General features: G+C 34.7%; 1 protein-coding gene and 1 non-coding gene across 2 annotated transcripts in view; both read left to right on the top strand.

The window, feature by feature from the left end:
- ENOX1 (ecto-NOX disulfide-thiol exchanger 1) overlaps positions 1 to 21,231 on the top strand; it is a 2,044,058-nt gene that overhangs the window by 498,830 nt on the left and 1,523,997 nt on the right. The window lies entirely within an intron of this gene.
- TRNAM-CAU lies at positions 13,317 to 13,389 on the top strand. Its single transcript has one exon. It is a non-coding gene; the product is annotated as a tRNA-Met (tRNA).

Here is a 21,231-nt window from a genome sequence, read left to right as displayed (position 1 = left end):
AGGAAGTTAAAAGGGGTAGAAAGGACAGATATTCACCGATTTTGGGGAATAAACTATTATTTGTTTAAAAAGTGACATAGATAATGGTAGTGGTACAAATAGGACATCAGGTGTAGAAGAAAGTAACAATGTAGATTACAAAGGCGCCTTTGTTTTAAACTACAGTAGTGATGTAAATCTTATTAAAACAATAATAATGAATAATTGGGACAGGTTTGCTAGTTTTTCTGATTTGGAAGTGATTTTTAATGACCCCCATTAAATTAAAGAATTATTAGAACAAGATAAAAATAATAATTATATTTCTAGTAGGAAAAGGGTTGGTACATATAAATGTGGATCCTGACCATACATTATTAATAATGATTGTGTGTACATTAGAGGTAGGGACTGGTATATCCAGTCAAGGGTAACACCTAATAGTAACAGTAAAGGGATGATATACCTGGTGTAGTGTAAAAAGTGTGATGCCTTCTACATGGGAAAGACTTAGTATATGCTGAAACGCTGGATCTACAAACACCTTTTTGACATTAAGACCAATGATGCAACTAACACATTGTACAAAGATACTTTAAGTTGTGAACAGGCTATTTTTACTTTTTTTGTTTTGGATGAGGTAATACAGGGTGTGATGGGGTCCTTGGGAAGCAAAAATTAAGTATAAGGAGATTTGTTGGCAACTAGTGTTAGAAGCCAAGAAACCCCCTGGCTTCAATGGTTATGTTTCCCTGGCCCCGGTCCTTAAACTTAGATCAGCTAGGTTATAAGAAATTAAGATCCCATTGGTTAATGATAGTTTAGTTATTGGTGATTTAATTTTTTTGCCCCACTATAACGAATTGTGTACAACAGCTTCTTCTTCTCCTTTTGGCTGCTGTTGTTAGGGGTCGGCACAGCAGATCAGTGGTCTGCAGAACGAATGGCAGTAGAGTTCTTTGGTGTCAAGTTGCCAGCCTGGCAGCCAACCTTCCTCAGTAGGCACACACATGCACACACTCTAGAGCCAATTTAGAGTGTCCAATCCACCTGCAGCATGTCTTGGGAATGTGGGAGGAAACAGGAGCACCCAGAGGAAACCCCCACAAAAACAGAGAGGACATGCAGACTCTGCACAGAAGGCACCACAGCCAAGAATCGAACTGGAGAACCTCTTGCTGTGAGGCGACAATGCTAACTGCTGCACCACTTTGCCACCCAAGAAATTGTGTACAGCTATTGACTATAATTAATTTGTGTGCACATATATATTTATTAATATTAAATATAATACTAGATGAATTGTTTGTTTATTTATTTATCTCTGCTTAAGATTGTTTTAGGTTATGGTGTTTCATATATATTTTACAAATGTTTTATATTTTAGGAATCTAGGGTATTATAGAAGTTCATTTCTTTATTTTTTATTTTCATTTTATGTCTTTTTAGCCTTTTCTGACACAGTGGTGTCATTGTTCATATTTGAAGTATTATAAGTTTAAGTTTTAAATTTGTTCAACAATTTACATCAAATTATTATATTAAATGCATACTTTGTTGGTTATATGATTAAATGTGTTGGTGTATTTTGATTTTTGCATAGATTATACTATTAAACATAATTGGTGTTTTTCCGCATACAGCAAGCAGTATTTGTAGGAGTTTTAAGCATATTGCACCTTGTTATAGATGTTTTTAGCTCTGTGTTGAAATTCTAGTGTATCTATATATGTATTTATATTTTTAAATGTGCTTCAGATAGAGGATTTTGTTTAGGATAATAGGTTATTTAAAAATTATTGTGCATGTACCTTTTTAGTGTGATGTTATTTTTTTGGTGTGATGTTCCTTTAAGGTATTGATAGCGGTAAATGTTCCTAATTAATTGATTGGTACCATTCGGGGTATATAAGTTTGTAATGTAAGCAGTTCAGTTTTTTCTGATGCAGTCCTGGGCACAGGATAAAAACACAGTGATTAAGTTAATGTGTTAAAGTACTGTGTTTTGGTTTTGATAAATGTTTGTGTTTGCATCGTTTTGGGCAATCCAGTGAATAACATTTATGCTTGATGCCGCTGCGGTGCTTTGGCGTGGTATTTTTAGTAACGGCTACAAGTTCAGTTTTCTGTGCAGAAGAATTTTCATTTAATTATCCAGTTAATAGTACCTGATTTGCTGTGCAAACAGAAAATGTTGCCATTAATGAACCATCTTCTCATGGAAGGCAAGTTCCATTGATAAATAAAAGCAACTTAGAATTCTGTGATGGGAGATCTTTTAAATCTGATCTAGGAGGAAGCACATGCTTAACAATTAACATACAATCGTGGGACTCTTTGTCCTCTGTAGGGATTAAAGAAGTGGGATTAGGGGGGCTCATATAACAATATGCAAAAAAGGATTATTAAGTAATGACAGTTTACACTTCAACAGTCTGGAGGACAACATATACTAAATTTCTGCATTTTAGTTTTTAACAACAATGCCTCTACGGAATATAGAACTACCACAAGATTCTCGTGCCCAAGAGTTAGTTCAGCCACCATTTCTGCTATGTGCACCATTGCAGCCACCACCCTAAGGCAGTAGGGGAGTGCTGCTGCTACAAGATCAAGATTTGTTCTGAAATAAGGAACAGGTGTAAAACCATCATTTTTATATTGTGCTAGTAAGTCTAATGCTACTATATTTATTTTACAGTAAAATAGGCAGATGGTTTGAAAGCATGTTCGTTAGCTGAACAAAAGCTTGTTCATGATACTCTTACCAAGGCAAAGACTCAGGGGTATCTTCTTTAATATTTCTAACAGAGGCTTTACTACTTCTGCATAGTTTGAGATCCACTGACAGCAGTAACCTGTCAGTCCCAGAAAAGCCTGTAACTGTTTCAAAGTTGTAGGGCACAGAGCAGCCTGAATAGCAGTAATGCATGAGGGCAAAATTTGTTGAGATCCTTTTGAAATAAGATGTCCTAAATATTGGACTTGTGTTCTCCACAACTATGATTTTGTGTTCTTTACCTTGAACCTCAAGTCTACTAAATTAATCAAAAGACAAAGAGTTTGCTGTTGGCAGTTAGAAATGGAACCAGAAGCTAAAAGCAAATTTTCCAGATACTGTATTAGCGTGGACCCACAGGAAAATAGAATTTTATGTAGATATTTCTTCATTTACCCACAAGGAAATTGAATTTTATGCAGATGTTTCTTCATTTCTCTAGAAAAGAGGGTAGGTGATTGTACATATCCTTGAGGTAACCTTGTCCATGTGTATTGATGCCCTCTGTAAGTAAAAGCAAATAAATGCTGGCTGTATGGGTGAATAGGGATAGAAAAAAAGTAGAGTTAATAACAATCACCAAAAAAGGTGGTGGCTGTTGGAGCAACAGAGCTTAGTATGGAAGATGGATTAGGCAGTATGGAAAAAGTTGGCACTACTATTGTATTTACCACTCTTAAATCTTGTACAAATCTGCAGGTGTCCTTGCCTAGTTTCTTAAGTGGTAAAATAGGTGTATTGCAAGGGCTTCTGGCAGAGGATTACTATTCCTTGCTGAATCAGTGTAGAAATAACAGGTCCTCTTTATGCTGTAAAAGCTCTGAGCAATCCTTTTGTTATTTATCAGGCTATAGCCACAGACCAATTAAAAGTGAGCGCCTCCATCTTGTTTTGCTTACTAAAATCTGCAGACCCTTTATCTAATCTTTTTCTTATTAAGCATAAAGTCCAATTTTCTACGTTGGCACTAACAAATACTAAAACAGTAGAAAAAAACAAGACAGGCCTATGCTTTCAGGATCCATTCTAAAATAAGATAGATTCCACTTTCAATGAAAAAGTATTATAAAAAACACATCACTCTTCTCAGCTTCCATCTCATTTGAAGCTTAAGGCAAATCATCTATCCTTAAATACACAGGCGAATGAAGAACACAAAATTTAAAAATCTGTTTCTTGTACTTTCTAAAACTGCAACTGATGTAAAGCATCTCAGCTTAAAGTACTCTTTATGTTTTGTATTCAGTAAGTGTTCCTGAAGCTGATGATATTATTTTCAAACTGAACAGTTATCAAAAAAAAAACTTACTGAGATAATAATCACAATGGGGAAAATAAACGTGCGAGTAGCAGTATATCTGATTATCTGCTGCATTACAAGGTCTCAAATCTCACAGATGAGACCGCTTTAGAGAGAGAATCTTGAATGACAGTTTCCACCCATCCATGCATCCACATCCCCGTTTTCTCATTTTCCACATGGGGTCAGGGTGACACTTCAACAGTGGCAATCATCTAGAAGCAGGTTTCACACCACTGGGTAGTTAGCCTTGCAACAGCTCTTTTTCCATACCACTCACATGCATGCATATTCATAACTCTGGCTAAACTTGCCAGTCCACTTAATGCATGTCTTTGGAATGTGGGAGGAAACTGGAGCACCTGGAGAAAACCCTGAGGGAGGACATGCAGTCTCCACACAAAAGGCACACCAAACAAGAATCGAACTAAAGAACCTCTTTCTGTGAGGCAGCAAAGCTATCTGCTGTGCCAGTGTGTCACCCTGAATAACAGACAGTATATCCCCAGTATTTTCGGTCTTCCCAAAGGGAAGCTGACCTAGTTAAGAATTACTGAAAAGCTCCAAATCTGACATAAGAATATGCCAGTTTCTTTTAACTATGTACTATGACTCTAATAAACACAGTTGAAAAAAATATCAAATTATTCCTTTGCAAATTTTACCCATCTTGATTTACCAACTATCTCTATTTTTAAAACTCCATCGTTGTCTTGCTGACGTTTCAACAGTAAATCTAAGTCATGCCTTCTCTGGTTTAAACATTCAGTCATATTTATCATTACATTATAATATCCTGCCTAGTTGTGTTTCTCCTTACCCCACTGTACCCACCAGAGGAGATAACACATGCAAGAAGTGAGGAGTTTGAGCAATACATCTTACCAGGAAGGTATTCATCATTTTTTCAACAATAAAGTGTAGGTTCAAGCCTGTTATTAGGTGTGCCATACAAATCATTTTGTTCTACACATTACTTGTAACAGATTCCCTTGTATTTTATGTGGGTTTGTCAAAAAGGTTATGGGTCTATACACATTCTTACATTTGTATGACTTGCAGACAACAGGGAAACTGATTTCCTATTTTTTTCAGGGAAAACATTGTTAACTCCAATGTTTTGAATGACCTAGGAAGAAAAATCAGATATTGTCTGAATAATGGAAAAGTATGAGATTTCCACTGAATTTGTCACGTTAGACCAGAGCACATGTTCACTGTAATTTGCAATTCTTCCTTTAATATTTTTCTGTATTTAGAATGTGATATATAATATGTGTGTATATAGATAGATATAGCTATATATAGAGAGAAAGAGATGTGTGTGTGTGTGTGTGTGTGTGTGTGTATATATATATATATATATATATATATATATATATATATATATATATATATATATATATATATACACACACACACACACACACACACACAGAAAGACATAAAACATTTGTCACATTTGACCAGAGATTTTAATATTGATCTATATTTAGAATGTGATGCATGTATATGTGTGTGTGTGTATATATATATATATATATATATATATATATATATATATATATATATATATATATATATATTTATGTACATGTGAGTGTGTGTGTGTGTGTGTGTGTGTGTGTGTGTGTGTGTGTGTACATAGATAGTTATAGATATGTAGATATGTATACAGAGAGAAAGAAAGAAATGAGATAATATATATATATATATATATATATATATATATACACACACACACACACACACACACACACACACACACACACACACACACACAACCTTAAACTTGTAATGTAATCATAGTAAAACTGCTGCTCCTGAACAGTGAAATGTTAGTTGCCCAACATTTAGTGTTTCTTCAGCAATTAATCGATTCTGTTTCCCATTTGATTGGAGCTCCTTGTGATGTCTGCCTGGAGCTGTTTAATTGAAGTGTTAGGGACACTATTGATCAGTTTACAATTTTTTGCCAAATTTGTTACTTCTTGTATTATAGACTTTATATAGACATAGCACGTGAGTGAAACGTGGCAAATGATGTATGGAACTTTGACACAGAAGTCCCAATATATCAATTATTCAGGCAGAATGGAAGGGGAAGGATTGAAAAAAAATGAAAAGCTATTTAAGCAGGGTATGCTTGTAAGGCAGCTGATGATAAAGTAAAGACACAAAGAGCAAGAGGTCCTCAACTACATGCAGAAGCTTCTTTACAGCATTTAATGCTGGATGAACAGAAGGGAAGAATATTTTTCATTGGTTACACTTTGCTGCAAACCTAATTCATAGAGCAGAAATGGTGAAAAGACAACAGACAATGAAAGCTGGGTCAGGAAGAAAAAGGTTGTGATTTTAGGAGACCAAGTAAAAATAGATCAGATAGATCAAACATGATTCACCTAACTAGTAGAAGAAGAAGAAGATAATAAGAGGAAAGAATTCTGGTCATATTCACCCAAAAAGGAGTCAGAGACATAAAGATAAGAACATCACCGGAGGTTGGTGATCTCACAACTGCGTGGTTATCAAACAGGAAAGGCAAAAGTAGAATGATGAAGAAGACCATGAAATGTCACTAGAGAAGGGCAGAATGCAGGAGGTTATGTGATGTATTTAAGCCAAGAATGTTGGAGTAGAGACACATGGAGGAAACACAGAGTTATGGCTCACAATGAAACAACTAGAAGCAGTGCTGAATCCCTTGGGGGGAAATCAAAGCTAAAAGAAGAAAGAAATGAATGTAACTTAATTCTAATAAAAGGATGTTGTAACAAAGGAGAGGACATTCCAGAGGATAACAAACAAAAATGAATCTAATCAAGTGTGCAGTGAAGTCTAGAAATGGGCAAGAAAGGCAGTCAGAAAAGCCAAGACTAAAGCAGAGAGGGAACTGATCTGTGTTCTCTGGTATTATGGTTTATATTTGTCATAAACATTTTTCTAAACTTTCCAAATTCTGTTTATAACTAAACAGAACTCTCATTAATTACTGCTGTTCTTTAAATGCAGGCACTATGCCAGTTAGCAGACATTCCTCATGCCGATTTCTTCTGTGCATTAGTGACGACAGAGTAATACTTATGAGCAGCATCTAAAATATATTATGACACAATTTACCATAAAAATATATGCCAAATTGTATAGCATTTAATTTCATGAGTTCTGAAAATGAGCATTTGAAAAAAAACATTTCTTCTGAGATGTTGCTTTATTTCTGAAGACTATGAACATATTTTGTTGAGCAAACCTAGTTATTTGTGAAAAACAAAACATTATGATGCCAGGCAAATCATTATAACATAAACAATAGGTAAAAACGAATTGACACACATTAGGCTATTTCTGTAGGTTTCCTATCCCTAAAGAATAAATTTCAGATTGTTTAATATTAAGCTGAAATTCAGCACAGTATTGTATTGCTTCACTCATGTAAAATAAAGTAAATGACTTAGCTTTAAAGATGTAAATTGCTTGGTACATCTGTTTACTGAATAACAGTCTATGACTTTAACAATACCTGTTAAACATATTTTTATTTGCACCATTAAATGTCAGTATGTCACAATGCAAACTACATGTAAGTCTTAATTCATATATATATATATATATATATATATATATATATATATATATATATATATATATATATATATATATATATATATATATATATATATATTGTCAGTACTAACAGAAATAAAAACATGTTTTATTATGTTGCTGTAGTTTTCGAACTCATAAAACATTTAGGACTTGACTTTACTGAAGCATTTACTTGTCCTTCAGTTTGTCGCTTTCTGTATACTTTCAAGATTATAAGTTTGCCTTGGGGTGGTCTGAGAAAGCAAATGTGTCTTTGCATCTACTTTAAGGCTAATGTTCTGTGTGCTACAAATAAACTAGGAATTTGTTGACTAACTAGACTATGCAGGTGCAAAGTGGTAATTTCTAAACCTTAATTGCTTATTTCAGCTTAGAAGGTGTTCAAAGGGAGATAAAATCTTAAATAAGTAACCATACTCATAAAGGTACTGTTCTCAGCTTTTCATTTCACACATTCTGTATCGAACTCCATGTCATCACTGCAAGAATAACATTTTTTCACTGAAAATAAAACAAATCTAATATCTCACTCTGAACAATGGTACGGGTAAGCCGATTTAGTCCTCTGGACCCTGAGGTTGAAATAGCTATTAAAGGTAAGATTTCATTTTCAAGTTTTCTACCAAGGTTTATTGGAAATGACTAGAAAAAATAAACTTAGTAGAACAAGAAAATGTTGTGTTTGCTATTTAAAATATATCAAATATAGCAAATACATCTATGCAAGCATTGTGGAAGTTACTTATTTTTAATGCAAGTTGAAATCAAGGTAAAATGATCACCACGTTGCCTGTAAGACAACTACTAAGTAGTAATTAATGGCAGAGTATGTTTTTCTAGCAAGGCTTTCCTCGCTTTGACTTCTGTTAAGTGAATGTTTACAAAAGGATTTGTGTAGCTGCAGTTCCATGCATAAAGAACATGGATTAATGAGGTTGATCATTAAATTCTAACAGTTTTCTACTTTTTGAAATAGTGTTTTATGACATTTTGCCTCAAAGTGTGGAATGTGCATCTTTATGAAACACATTCATTACGTTGATTTAAATTTTGCCAAATTCCCTTATGAGATGTATGTTTTATGATTTATTTTTAGTTTACAAACTGAACACGAAGTGATCTAAAATTGGCTAAAAGAAGTAAGTGTTAAGTAAAGTCTGGGACTGATTTGGTCTTTTTAACCGTGTACCAACTAGCCTAGTGCAGCAGTTGCCTATGACCATGTTATAATATATTTTAGCCATAGCTAAATATAAACAGTGTTTCTGAAGAAAATGAGACAGAGTGAGGAAGAGAAGGCGAGAAGAAAACCAGTGTGTGGGAGTAAGACCAATTCTTCCAATAGAAGTTCATTACTGAAGGATTTTAATAGAAGCATTGATTTTAATCCCATTCTATCTTTTTCTTTTTGAGAAATATAAATTATTGATTACTTATGCCACCTGGCTCATAACCGACCCATGAAACATTTTATATTCAAATAGTTTGCAGCATTACATTTATATAGTAATACAATTTTGATATAAAGGATCAAATGATTAAAGAAAATGCATGACTATTTAAGTGGAAGGGTTACATTAGGAGTGGAGAATTAGCTTTTCTAAGCAACATAATCTCTTGGCAGTTATTATATAGGTGTGGCTACACTCTGCAGCCCAGCACATATATTTCCTAATATAAGCCTGTGCTTCAGAAGAAGTAATAACAGCTTGTGCTAATAGCTATGTGGATTCACGTACTGTAGTTGTTTTTTTTTAATTCTTCTTCTTTAAAATGTAATTGTAACACTCCAGTATATTTTGCAGAATGAACCAAAGCTATTTATCCTGAATATCCTTCTGTGACTGGTAACAAATGAAGCAAAGGGATAGGAACTCCTCTCCAGTTATAGTAGCCTGTACTAAGAAAAGCTGCAATAAAAGATTAATCAAACTCTACTTATAATGTGTATACAGTATATACTGTACATAATGTACAGACCACTAAGAAAAATAAATGCTTCTAATCAATTCTATTATCTCCAAAACAATGAAATGGGGAAAGTGCTCCCTTCTGTCTTAACAGATGTAGATAACATCCACAATCAAAGAAGGATGCAGGGTTCCTTGTTGAAGACTTAACTTATACCACTTGCTGATTCTAGTTTCAACCATTACTTAATATAGTTTGCACTATAGGTAGCATATCCTCCTGTGCTGCATTTTTTTTCTTGGTGGCTTCAGTTTTTTTCCCGTATTCCAAAGGTATGTCAGTAGAATGCCTTGGTGGTCCCCCAAATTGGTCATAGGTGGGAGTGTGGTATGTTTGCCTTGAAATCGACTGGTGTCCCATCCAGGACTGGTTATATGCTTTATACCTGTTACATGACAGGATAGAAGATAACTCTGTCATGACCCTGAATATGATATAACACGTCAGAAAAATGGATGAATGAAGATATATGCCACTAATTAGGTAAACAGTAAATATAATGGCAGTGTTTTTCTCTGTATTTTTTTTCTTCTTGCCTTGTAACATGAAACATGTTTAATTAAGGTTCAAATTGAACAATTTACTTATTCTCACCTTTTGCATTAGGCAGTATACCCAAATGACACACATCAATACAGTTTAAACAGCAAATATCCATGTTATTTTTGAGGAAGAGACAAACCCTAAAACTGAAAAACAACCCTTTGTTTGTCATAATTTTTTTATATTCTCACTAGTGCATATTCTGCTCACTGTAGTAGGAATCATTACTTTCTGTTTTGTTCTACTCTAATTATTATTATTATTATTATCTTGTTTTATGTTAATGGCCTGTGGAAAGGCTGTAGTGCTTTTTGAGTTGTTTTCACCTCCCTGGTATAAGTTTATGAGTACCTGTTATGCACTGTGTTGAAAAGTATACTTTGGTAATATGTATTCAGCCATGTGCAATGAGTGCTTTGATTTTTTTTAACTTCTTTGGCATGAGTGTCGGTTTGTCTTTTTACAAGGGCCTCAATAATTTTTGTCCATCGGCATCTGTTACATAGGATGGACATTATATTTAAATGATATTTTTGAAAAATAGGTCATTTAGTTGTTCTAGTTGCTACGTTTTCTAGATAACACAGACATAAAATACTGAATGAATTTAACATCTAGTTTTAAATCTTTTCATTGATCCTTTAGCTAAAATCATTAGCTTCTATAATTACTTCTTAAAAACAAAGGTTTTGTATGTCTGAGATACAGACAGTTATTATAGTCTCTGTCGTGGGTCACATGAGAGGACAAATATCAGTAACAGATAGCATGAGGTTTCACATAGACAAATCAGTGGACACATGAATTACATTATATTTTCTTTGCATACAACATTATTGTGATTTTAGTAGAGGGAAGTAAAAGTACTTGTGGTAAAAAACTTGATATTTGTATAACACTGTCCATTAAGAAGGCTTAAAACACTTTTGCATCTAATACCAGTGCTTTAAAGTAAAATGAAAGTTATAACTTACACCTCAGACAAAAAAGACGGGAATTGATTCCTACAGGTTCTTACATCAATCTTTGAGATGAATCTGTCACAATCTTTATTTGTTTATTACATTCCATGATTTCTGACATGCACTGAGTGGCACAGCAGCTTGTGGTATTGTATTGTGGCATATCCCTTAATAGAAGAAGAATGTTCACCACAATATAAGTGAGGAAGGAGATAATATATGTGTGTCTGTATGTATTTATGTTAGTAGGTATGTATATACATTTTTGTCTTTGTGTGTGTGTGTGTGTGTGTGTGTGTGTGTGTGTGTATCTGTCTATGTGTATATATATATATATATATATATATATATATATATATATATATATATATATATATATATATATGCACACACAAACACATACACACACACACATATATATATATATATATATATATATATATATCAAAAGCTCTGGTGTAAAAAGTAACTAAAGCAAATTAAAAAACTTGCACTTGCTATAGATAAATTAATTTAATGCTTATGTACTAAACACAGTATCAGATAAAATAACTCAAAAAGTTGCACAAAAAGGAATTAGCTTTTGAACTGCTCTAGTTCTTCTTCAGATTCACACATATTCAACCAACCATTTATCTGTCACCTTTGAATTTTTCTACTTACAAACAGTTTCTAAAAAAATCCAATGTGCTATTAAAATTCATACACTGGCATAACGTAATAATAAGGTGTTTGCTTAATCAGACTTTATGTTTGCTGCTGTATGATAATTGCATTTTTGTTTATATTTACTGTAATGTATTTTTGTAGTATGTAATATTCGGTGGTCGCTAGTGACACAGTGCATTATTTCTATACTGTAGTATTGCTATAGGCTGTGCACTGTGTGTTTTTGTTTCAGTTTAGCACAAAGGGAATTATAGAATTTTGCAGTTTGTTAATCTGTACCCTGAGGGTATTTATCATGCCCATTTATCGCAACTGCCTTAAGTCCCCTCTAAATGTCCTTACATGTATATATTGAAGTGGCCTACTTAATGTACTTTAACCACAGGAAGCCAGACAGGAAAATATGAATGGTGCTTTGCTAAAACAAAAGTTTTCTATTGCTGCAAGATCTCAAGTTATATTTAACTTTATTGCATGCATATGTTTTTCTTTAATATAGCATCACTGAGTTAAACAAATTCTGATTTAGTCAAGAAAACAGAAAATGTGCTAAATGTTGTGCCTATCACTTACCATTTTTGTAAGTAAAACGTTATATGGCATACAATTTGTGGGGCATATGAAATGTAGCAGAGACTGCCAGTCTGTTAAATAATGTGGTTTTAATTCTTTGAAACAGAAAAAAAAATGCACGTTCTTCCCAAAATCATATAGAATGGTGAAGAAACTTAAAGTTCCTTTATGAAAAGTTTCATATAGCAGGGACACAGTCCATCTTAAGTAGTCTCTCTCATCTGTTCTACAACTCTCTTTTTGGGTTTTTTGGGGCAGGAAAGATGCCTCAGTTTTCATTTTTATTTTCATTTTCTAGTAATTGCTTTTTGGCAGCCACCAGAATTAAAATTAACAAGTACTTACTATGTCTAGGCAATTCTGATACTGTGTCCCACATCAGAAAAATCATTTTCTTAGTTGCATCCATTTGCTTACCCAATATTTCTGACAGAGTTATGCAAACACTTCCAAGCAAAATTCATAAATCTTCTAGATTTTGTTGCGTACTTGGGAGCCATATATATGTCCCACTATTGTTTTCTGCAAACTGCTTTTCTAGTTTCTGTCCATTCTTTTCTAACCTCATCTGATTCCTATAGTTATTGTGCAATATTTCATATGCTGTACAAGTTATCCCTTTTTTAACAGCAGCTTCTGTTCTAGATTCAACTAAAAACTATAAAAGAGCAGATGTTTAACTTAGGTTTCCCACAGGAAGGCAGTCTCTTGCCTGTAGTCCAAATGTCTTCTTGGCCTCTTCCCATTTTGTTAACTTTCCCTTTCTAGTTTTTTTACTCCCAATACCTTAGTTACTTTGCCAGTTTTCTCCAGTAAATTCCAGCCTTATCTTGCCTGTTCTCTGTACCACTAATTGCAGTCATCCCTAGCAGCAAAATCTCCTTAGAACACTTTCTGCTGCGTTATGAATATAAAGAAGAGACCATTCAAAGCCTTGTTAGTGCAGTAGGTAGCACGTCAGTCTCATAATCTGAAGGTTGTGAGTTCGACCTTCACATTGGGCAGTTTCAACTTTTAGGTGGGAGGTTGTCATAATGGTTAAGGTGTTTTCCTTACAGACACAAGGTGCAGTGTTTGATTCTCATATAGGATAATTGGCTAGGCTTAAAATGGCCCACAAGGGCAGTTTACCTAGTACTAATCTATGAACCTATGAACATATAACATTTTATACTGCTGTTGTTTTCTTTTTAAAGATCTGCATCAAAGATCCCATTTTCTCTCCTTATTTCTTGTATTTTCCCCCTTGCTTCATCATTATCCATTTTTACTTTGAATTATAGTTTTCTGCTTGTGTTATGCAAGTGAGTCTTAATTGTGTAGCTCTAAAATATCTCTTCAAATTAAGTAATCCTAAACCACCTTGTTCTGTTGGAAGGGCCAACTTATCCCAATTGATTCTTGCCCTCTTCCCCTCCCAGATAAATTCCTTCAACTCTTTATTAATTATTGTCCATGACTTTTCTGGTATATAAGACTTAGAACATCTTCACTGCTTGTATCTTGTTATCCATATTCATAAACAAGAGCTTCCAGACTCTCAGTTTTTGTATTATGTTTTGTTTAGTCTCTTTTCATATATATCCTTAGCAGCCATAACAGAAGTATTTTAATCCATACTCCTAAATACTTCACTTTATCATAGCCCCATAGATATGGGTATTGCTGAACCAGTTCATGTGTGGTAGGTATATATCCTGAAAAGATTTAAAGCTGTCACAAAATGTTCCATAACACTGAGATGTACTTTTCCAGTTTTGTCAGGTACAACATAATATTGACTGCAAATAAAGCCAACTTTGTTTGATTACCATACCAATTATACCATTGAACTTCTGAGTTCCTTATTTTCTTTACCATTGGCTCTAAATTTAAAGCAAATAACAAAGTGGTAAGAGGACACCCTTGCCCAGTTCCTCTGTTCAGACACAATTTATCAGAGAGGAACCCTTGCATTTTAATTCTTGCCGCCGATCCCTCATATGTCCTTCTAATTCACCTTATTGCTGTATCAGGGAAGGCAATCGCTATCACTGCCCTACTCACAACACCCTGCTTACTCTGTTGAATGCTTTCTCATCATCAAGACCCACCACCAGCAATGGCATGCTGCTTCCCTATGGAACATCATTGTTCTGTTAATGTTGTCAGATGTTTGCCTTCCCTCCACAAAAAAAAAAAAAAAGACCCATATCTCTCAATTGTGGCAACACCTCTGCCATTCTTGTAGATATTATAGACATAAACATGTTATAATCATAATTTAAAATTGAAGTGGGTCTATATGAAGCTGCTTCTCTTGGATTTTTACAGTATTTAGGTATTACAGCCACTACAGCTGTCTTCCAGGATGCTGGTGCTTCGCTTCCTTTTAAAATACTGTTAAATAAAGCATTCCAGATCTTTATCACTTTCTTCATTCCTAGCTTCCAAACTGCCACAGGGATACGATCTGTTCTTAGAGACATTCACACAAATTGATTTCACGTCATTATTTTTTTTGCATCTCTTCCTGTCTTGAGCCTCTTCTACCTCTAACCTTGGCATACTTACGTCTTCCATAAATATTTGCCTTTGTGCTCTTTTTTGATTTCCACATTTCTCTGCTTTATACAAATTTTCACATTTCTGAAATACCTCTAATACATCTAAAGGATCTCTGGTTATTCTTACTGTTCTAGGCTCCCTAAGTTTGGCAACAACCCTTGCCTAAATTGTTTTTGCTGTAAGTTTTTGTTGCCTGGATTTATTATCAAAATACAGCTGCTTAACAGCATTTTCCAGATACTCCCTTATTTTCTGTGTGCACTCTGCATTTGCACCTCTTCTTGTTCTGTGAAATTCCCCTATTCTGCAATATGTTAAGCTTTGTCAGTCCTTCTAAATAATTTCTGTTACTTCTTAACCATATCTATTTTTCTTTTATTTCTACTCTATTTTTAAACTCCATTTTCATTTTATCCACTAGCTATAATTTATAAAGAAATGTCTATCTTCCCTAATATCTCCTAAATAATTTCCACTGTGCATTCCTTAAATTCTGCACTTTTTAACAGGTGGGTGGAAAAGTACCAGTGTCTTATTTTTAATTAAGTTCCCTGCAGTTTTATCATAGTTTGTATTGGAGTGTGATCTAAAATAATTATTGAATGTGTGTCAAAGCTTTCAATTAAATTCAAATGTTCAACTGAAACTCTGTCTAGCCCAGTTATTGTACCTTGGTGAAGAGTATTCAAGTTCCTATTATTGAATTCACATTTTCCATACCAAATATGTTCATAGATATCTTGAGAAGTCTAGCATCTTTTGTTATATTTTCCCTTCTAGATGCCCCAGATGCATCCTAACTGTTACAAATCACGTTCCAGTCCCCACCTATAAGTAATATTCTCTGCTGAAAGCTAATTATTTCTCCCAAAATTTTCTTAAGGTCCATAATAGCAGTCTTAGGTGTAATATAAATGCATGTCAGTAGCCCCTTACTGCCACAAATCAATCATTATTATTCCCCCACTATCACCACTGGCCAGAAAAAACACAATTTTATGAAAAACGGTCCAAAAATATGAGGCACAAATCTGGACATTCTGTGAAAATCTATACAGTTGAGAGGTATGTTCCTCTAGCAAGTGGTATAATTACTCACCTTTTCCATTTCACCTGATATTCTGCTGAATAAATTCTTTCTTAATCAAATTCACATGCTGATTTCTTTCCAATGTGTTTCCTACAGCATTGCTTTTTGCAGTTTGCATGTCTTAATGTAATTCAATATTCATACCTTTTTAGCTATACCTGTGAAGCCATTTACGTTTCAAAATAATATGGATAGCTTAGATGAGAAGTTATTATTCCCAACTATTATACATGACAGCTTTTTAAAAGTCTATTTCCAAGTTTTGTGTTACATTCTCACACTAATGTTTAATAGGTTGATCTTTTATACAGTTGCTTCTTGTCATTTCCATTTGGACTTGTATTACATTTTCAAGACTTTTTGTTTTAATGAAAATCCTCATAAAAAATATACCCCCCCCAAAAAAATACCCAGAGAACTTATTAACTTAAAACAAACACATAGAGCTATGTGCATCTTCAAATAATGAAGTTTAACACTCCTGATATGAACAATTGTCCCAAAATGACAGCTGCACCCACAGGCATTAATGAACCTAAACTTAAGGTTATCCATGGTAAAGCACATGTTACAGTCTGCACTCCCACTTACATTGAATACTGTCTGTTATTTTCTTATCTGTATTCCCCTCCACATGTAAAAAACAGCTTGCCTACTTTCAGAAAACATTAACTTTTAGCCTTAATAAAAAGTGTGCTGCCTTTCTGTAAATAAAACCAAATCCTGCACTGTTCTAGTAAATGCGTTAAAGTATTAAGTCTGCTAGTAAGGCTATTTCGTCTTCATTTCCAGTAATTTCAACCTTTGCTTTTAACTGAATTGCTTGCCCTTGTACCCCTTAATTTTACATTTCTCTCAGGAAACAATGCTCAGAACTCTCAAGATTAATTGCCCACATGGCTGAATTCTCAACTCACATGTGTATTTATTTGCTAAAGAAAAAAAAAGATGATATTAGTTATGCAATAGGTTCAGCTCTTCTCCTTGCATTCACAATGTTATTCTTATTTTTAAGCCCACTTGCTTTACACAAAGGCATTAATCCAGGCATTCACCTATGCAAAAGTAAGAGAAAACATCTGAATTCTATATATATTATAAGCAGTGAACTTTTATACCCCACCACCCACCCCAACAACCCAAGATGACAGTATATTAACTTAAACATACTTTTGACCAGCCTTTCCTCTCTTTTTACATTGTAATGCCTACATTTCTTAAAACTAAAAAAGTACTTGCTTACTTTAGTATCTCTGTCACATCCACATACAACAACCACTGAAAGGCTCCCCCAACCTGTTCATTTTAGATACCCGTGACTACATACTACACAAATCTACTTCACTGTATAACATGCAGTTAATATTGTGAAATGTTTTATACAAATACTGTAAAGAAAACACATAAAAAGTTCATCCCTATCCATTTTCAAGTGTAAGTTAGATTTATGGATGGGAAGCAGAATGTTTACCCAAGGACTGCCCACTGTACAACTAACAAACAGAAGTAGCTACTAAATGCTTTATCCCATGCATGGGTCCCCTCAAATTATCTATGGTATTATCGCATTTAATCTCATTATAGATAATATATAATTATGGACCATGGGATGGAAAAGACACATCTATAACCAAACAGGATAGGTCATTTTTGAGCAGAAGAGGGGAAATTGGCTAGTCGTAAAAAGGCTTACAGTGGTAGCTAGCCTAGTACTTACCTATGAACTTATGCACCTACAGGAACAAAAATTGTTTTATTTATAGTTACTTTTTTTTTTATCAAAAGTCCAATTATCCTCATCTACTTTTTCTTATAAAGCAATATTTCACAAATGTGATTGATGCCTTATAGTCTCACATTTATTCACTAATTTCAGTATTACCGATCTTCTTCCTTTTCATCTCCTTCTCCCAGCACTAGACTCTGGTTCAAACCCAATGTACTTCCAGTTCTTCTAGTCAGCTCTTGTGCTTTTTTCTCTATGAAGCATTTTCCTTTGGAACATTAGGAAAGGTTTCACTGGCAATATTTCTCTATTAGCTTTATTGTCAAAAGAATGAGAAGCAGAGTCCCCCTTCTGTTTGATGTCTTACTTTTTGTTGGACAAATATTTATATTTCCCCCCATAGCCTTTTCTGTTTCAAAAAAAATTGTTGATCTTGCAGGAAAAAATATTCTGAACACAGCTGGATACAGCCGCTTGAATATCACACCAGTCTGTCAACCTTACCTGATTACTGTAATACATTTGCTTCCTTTTTGTCTGATGTACAGTGGATAATCATTTTCCACAAACACTCTGTCTCCAATTATTAATACTTCACTCTTCTGCCACTGTTTTGTTAGGATCAACTATTTTTTGCTGGTATGATTGCATCTTTACTAATACAGGTCTTGGCTGCTTTCTTATGGCCATGTGTGGAGCATACCATCAGTGTGCCCTTTCAGTTCACAAATCCCACTGTGTAATACCAGCACAGTTGCTTATTTGTTCTTTTATAAAATTAATAGTCTGTTCCTTCATGTTTCCCTGATAAAGTAGAAAATCACACATTTTCTATGCATGCTCTGCCTTCTAGTTCTACCATTTTTAAAATAGCTTTTCTTGAGAAGTCCCATACTCAGCCTGATTTTTCTTCATTTTGACCTGTGATTTTTTGCAGTTTTATCAATTAATCTGAATATCTGCTTAAAGCTTCCTCCATTTTTTTTTAGCCTGTTGTTATTTGAGTTGATACACTCCACTGTTTCATCTGTTTTAATCGGTTCTCTGGACATTTGATTTATTTTTTCCTCTTAATTACTGGAAGCCATCTCTTGTACCAAAGCTGGAGCTTGAACTACTTTTTGCTGAACAGCTGCAGGATTGTTCCTAGTCAGTGTTTCCTCAGCTGGTTTTCTTTCACTCTAAGTTTCTTATTTCCTGGCATCCAGGCAGTACTAGCCAGTAACTGAATTTTACTTAAGCTGGCAGCATAACTATTCCTTGTTTCTCAGTTTCTTTTTACCTCTGTTGATCAGTGTGCAGCCACCTTGGAAGTCCTCCACCCTGGCAAACTCTTAACCCTTTCAGAAAGTCTGAATTTCCATTTCTTTATTTAGCAACAGATAGCTCGAGCCAAATAGGTTCTGAAAATAATTCATCAAGGTTATACATGGCAGTGGCGTTTATATCACTCTATCGAAAGATGAAAATAGCGAACGCTATTTCATTGAACCTAAAATATCTAAACCACATAATATCGAACATTCAGAATAGCAAATATTTTCCTTGGGGAAAAATTCGCTATTCCGAAACACATACACACAACACAAGCACACCTAAAAAACATCAATCCACACACATACACTTATAATCCTACAACTAACCCTACACCAAACTGTACATACACTACTATATATCTACTTACCTTAACCCAAACCCTAACCCTAAGGTCCGTCACTATCGCACACTCACCTAACCCCCACCCTAACCCTAATTCACCTAACCCATGCCCTAACCCTAATTCCCCTAACCCGTGCCCTAACCCTAACTCACCTAACCCACTCCGTAACCCTAACGACCACACAGTCGCACACTTACCTGAACCCGACCCCGTATGTTTCCACCACAGTGCTGAAAATAGTGAAGCCACAGAACCAGCCAACCAAATTCTTTCCCTAGGAAAGAATTCGGTGTTCTGCAGCTTTGCTATTTTTAGCATTTGCTCAAAACGGGTCGATATTAGAACATTCAAAGTTTTAAAACTTCAATGTTCTGGTATAGATCCTGGCAGTGGGAGTCCCTACCTGCTTTTCAAAGGATTCCTCCCATTCACCAGACCAAATTTCTCTTTTCCCTCCTATCATTCGGCATCTGCTGTCCCAGAGGATGACAGAATTAGTTGATCATTGATCCTCCTCAGTTAGGATAAAGGTTCTATTCAAGAATGTTTCTGATGTAAAAGAAAGATGATTCTTGAATACCATTTCTGAAGCTTTTCTATCTGAACCATTTTGCAGTATTGCCCAACTTCAAAATGTTATCCATTAATTACCTTTTACCCTCATTCCCCATTTAGATTATTTTGGTGACCTTAGATTTAAAAGATGTATATTGTCATATTGCTATAGATCTAGATTTCTAATGATTTTTAAGGATTTTTGTGTCTGAATCACATTATTGGTTCTCTGCAATGTTGTTTATTCTATCCATTTCTCCAAGGGTCTTCACAAAGTGTGTAGCTCCTGTAATAGCCTACTACAGACTGTAAAGTATTCACATCTTTTGTTATTTACATGACCTGCAAACCTTAACAGATCATTTTTCAAAGTATCGTGAATCTATTTCTGTTTCACTCTTGGGTAAGGGATTTTCTGCATGGACTGGGGATCCAGGAGAACATACTTTGTTTGCTTCCTTCAAATAGGATTGCATTCTTGGGGTGTCTCCTTGACACTTCAGTTCAAAGAGTTTTTCTTCAACAGAAAAAAGTAGATGTGTATCCAGATATACCCTTGAGCTTTTGCACTCAGACTACTGTCTCAGCCAGTGAATTTCTCAGGATTCTGGATCTCATGACTCCTATGATTTTCATGATTTCTTTAACAAGATTCCACATGAGAAAAATTCAGTGGTATGTAAAATCGGTGTGGTCCCAGTATCAACATTCTCTGACATTCCTGATTCCAGTTTTGGGGTGTGCAAAGAAGAAGTTTTTTTTTTTTAATGGAGGGACCAAATTCATCGGTGTCAATGATGTACATGGTACACACTTACTTTTGGTGCTGGAAGACCAGAAGCCTGAGGGTTCTAGTCTCACTCCAGGTGATTGGATTGCTAACACTGCAGTACAACATTAGGACAGTGATACAGAACTGAATATGTCTTGCTTTGGATGAGACATTAAACCTAGGTTCCATCTGCTTGAGTTGGTGGTAGCACAGGTGGATGTAAAAGATCCCACAACATCAATCAAAAAGACTAGATGAAGTTCCCCAATGACTGGGCCAAACTTTCCCTAGTAGTACAAATTCTGCCTTGGTTCTACCGTGAAAAGAAGCTACTAGCCTAGTGGGAGTAACCTGGTTAACAAGGGATAAATAAGTAAATAAAATAAATAAATTATCAGAATCCAAGTTTTTTATTCTTCCTTCCAGTTCCAGCACAGTCTGTAACAACAGACACCTCAGACTTTGCTTATGCAGCGGTGTCTATGAGGCTAAAAGT

The sequence above is a fragment of the Protopterus annectens genome, chromosome 5.part0, assembly GCF_019279795.1.
Source record: "Protopterus annectens isolate FY-2018-M chromosome 5.part0, PAN1.0, whole genome shotgun sequence".
NCBI classification, from domain to species: Eukaryota; Metazoa; Chordata; order Ceratodontiformes; family Protopteridae; genus Protopterus; species Protopterus annectens.
This window is presented reverse-complemented; position numbering and strand designations above follow the sequence as displayed.